This window comes from Lates calcarifer, unplaced genomic scaffold, assembly GCF_001640805.2.
Source record: "Lates calcarifer isolate ASB-BC8 unplaced genomic scaffold, TLL_Latcal_v3 _unitig_1880_quiver_1737, whole genome shotgun sequence".
NCBI lineage: Eukaryota > Metazoa > Chordata > Actinopteri > Centropomidae > Lates > Lates calcarifer.
This window is the reverse complement of record NW_026115817.1, coordinates 1-3,430: the sequence shown is the minus strand read 5'-3', so window position 1 is coordinate 3,430 and position 3,430 is coordinate 1. Positions and strand designations below refer to the sequence as shown.

Sequence of the window (3,430 nt, the reverse complement as noted above, 5' to 3'; positions counted from 1 at the left end):
CAAGGGCTGGTTTTTGTTTTCTGCTCTGCCACTACAACTCCCACACATAAGAGGGAACAACTTGCCAACTTCCTTTGATGTTTGATGGACCCCACCTTTTCACTTGGCATCTATTTTCCGTCACGGGTCTAGCTTTAGTGAAACAGAGTTGTTTCAGATAATTTTGTTTCCATTACAGTGCAAGAGCATCTGCAATAGTAATGATGGAGAATTGGAGGTGGAGCCACAAAAGTTGACTCATGGTGCACGGGAATGTGCTGAGCCAGCTCTTGCTTGCTATTCTTACTGTTACATATCCACTCTGTGTGTAGGCTACAGTGGGTTAGGCCCAACCTTTTATAATTAATGGTTTTGCTTATGAAATGTCACTAAGTAGATTTACTCAAGTATGGCACTTAAGTATGATTTTGACATATCTTTTACTTTACTTGAGTTTTTTGTATTTGATGCCTCTTTGTACTTCTACTGCACAACATCTCAGAGAGAAATGTTGTTCTTTTTACTCCACTACATTTATCTGACAACTTCAGTTACTAGTTACTTCTCAGATTCATGTTAATTAATTGATACAAAATATAATGAACCAGTCAATTCAGATGTAATATGATAGATTATTCTGTAACGGGTCATTCTGTATAAGCAAATTTACTTAAACCTACAAACCTACTGAAAATTTCCCCACAGTAGCACTAAAGGATTATATTATCATAAAAAAAAAGTTCTTTTGCTTTCTCTTTTTCTGCAGAAATGGCTGATAACAAGAGGGAAGCGACCTGACTCTCTGATGTCTGATAAGTCCTTTGAGCTCCCAGACAGTTCCTGCAGTGAGCCGTCAACCAGGTAATACAGTGTTTGGTTTAGATTGGCAGGTTGTTGGTGTTATGAACAAGACAGAATAACAAGAAAAGTCTACGGAGATAAAAACCAAGATGCTTCAGAATCAGAATCCCTCTTACAGTTTTGTTATGGTCATCACTGGATTTCATCCTGACAAATAAACTCAACACCATAAATTGTCCAGCAGGTGTCATTATTTGACTGTATAAGATGCTGCTTTCCTCAGAAACCTCTATTTTTTCCATCACATATTCTGTACTGTATATTTTGGTGTATTTTATTGAAAGAGAAAGCTTACCTTTTGATCATGTTTTTGGTGCATTCAACTAAAACTTTTATTATATGGAATAGTAAAATATATTGCTCACTTATATTTCTCAGTGTAATAACTTTTACCCAGTGATTATACACACTTATCTTTATATAATCTTCACCTAAGTATAATGTGTTGATATCAATTAAGTGGACAAAAATCTCAGATCAGTCCTAAGTATCAGGGTTAGGGTTAGGGTTGGCTGCATAAATCTTTGCAGTGGAGAGGCACCACTGGTGGATTAAGGTTCGCCCTGAGATGCTGAAGGCTCTGGACATTGTCAGACTGTTGTTGCTCGACAGACCACCTCAGTGTCATGTCATGGAGGTTTGGGACAGTGCCTATAAACTGTCAGACCAGGATGGTGATTGTTATTTTTGTTAAAAAGGGAAAAAAAGGAACTAGTGTATGCTGCAGTGAAGGGCTACTATACCTACTATCAAACTTCTGCTTTTTTAAACTTGTGGGTTCTGGGAAGGGGACTTTGACCAACTACTGGACCTCAAGCTCAAGAGGAGCAATTCCATCTTGCTTGCAGAACAGTGAACGTGTTATTAACCAACTGTTTGCACTTTTAGGGACCCTGGAGGGGTCAGAAGAACTTGCCAGGAGATATAACATTTTCTTCTCTTAGTTCACAGACTAGTCCAGCCAAGTCCACTGGTCCCAGCAATGCCCTCTTATAAGAGTGATGCTTCCAAGTACCAGCCCTTAAATTTTCCTCTTTTGGAAAAACAAAGGTAATTTTAATGTTTATTGTAGACTAAATGACATTTCTTCTCCAGGTTTTCTCATTTAATAGTGTCACAGTAGAGTTTCAGGACTCCTCAAATTTAGATGAGCTGTCAACTGAAACATTTTCAGCTTGTATGTTCTGTTACTGATATGCACACACAGGCAAGAATAATGTGAAATTTTTGATCATCCTACAGCCAGCTGACTGAAGAGGCGTCCAGCTATTCAGTGTGTAAGGAAGATTTAATCTGTCTGTTGTTACCAGTCAGATTGAGTAAACTACCTGCCCCAAATGTGGAAACAAACATGGAAAAGATCCTGAACACCAGAGAGATACCGAGGAATACACCAGTAAGTTTGTTTTTGTGTTTGGATTTTGTGGTTTCACATCACCTAGCTAAAATTATTTAACTACACAGGTATTATTGGAATTTTGAACCATGCATTTTCAGGTGACAACCATCTTTCGAAAGCAAAGAAGAATTTTAAAGAGGCAATGAGAAGTAAATCAAGTTTGACGTATGAAGATCATGGTGACCAACAGACTTTACTGAACAGTATCTACACAGAACTCTACATCACCACTGGCGAGAGCGGAGGGCCACATAAAGAGCATGAATTCCGGGACCTTAAACGTAAACTGAAAATGAAGCAATCCTCTGAACATTCAGTCAGCCTCTGTGACATCTTTGAATCTTTGCGTGACCAAGAGAAACCCCACAGAACAGTCCTGACAATGGGCATTGCAGGCATTGGAAAATCATTTGCTGTGCACAAATTCATTCTGGACTGGGCTGATGAGAAAACAAACAAAGATACTGATTTTGTTTTCTGTCTTACTTTCCGAGAGATGAATTTGATTAGAGGTGACAAAGCTTTCACAAGCTCCTGACTAAATTCCATCCTGCACTCCGAAATTTGAAAGATTCAGAGGATTACTTCAAAACCAGGGTCATAGTGATCCTGGACGGGCTGGATGAAAGCAGACTTCAACTGGACTTTGAGAACATTAAGACGGTGTCGTCGGTCAGTGAAGTAACATCTTTGGATAATCTCCTAGCAAACCTCATCAAGGGTAACCTTCTTCCTGATGCAAAACTCTGGATAACTTCCCGTCCAGCAGCAGCCAGTCAGATCCCAGCAAAGTATGTTGACCTGGTGACAGAGATAAGAGGGTTCAATGACCCACAAAAAGAGGAATACTTCAAAAGAAGATTTAATGATGACTTGAGTCTTGCTGAGAGGATCATTTCACAAATTTGCTCTTCACAAATCCTTGACATCATGTGTCAGATTCCGATCTTCTGCTGGATTTCTGCCATGTTATTCCAGGAAGTCTTCAGGGGAGATGAAAAAGCTGAAATTCCTCAAACTCTGACAGAAATGATGGCACATTTCCTGTTCGTTCAGACAAAACGCAGAAGCAGAAAATATGATGAGAAGACTGAGAAAAGCAAAGAGATCCTCTATGAAACACACAGAGAATTTCTTCTGAAACTGGGCAAGCTTGCTTTTGTTCAGCTGCAGAAAAACAGCCTCATCTTC

General features: G+C 39.3%; 1 long non-coding RNA gene across 1 annotated transcript; it reads left to right on the top strand.

The window, feature by feature from the left end:
- Nucleotides 1-764: 764 nt before the first annotated feature.
- On the top strand, nucleotides 765-2,137 carry LOC108891134 (uncharacterized). Its single transcript, XR_001962243.2, has 3 exons — nucleotides 765-840; nucleotides 1,785-1,890; nucleotides 2,083-2,137. It is a non-coding gene; the product is annotated as an uncharacterized LOC108891134 (long non-coding RNA).
- The last annotated feature ends 1,293 nt before the right edge of the window (nucleotides 2,138-3,430 follow it).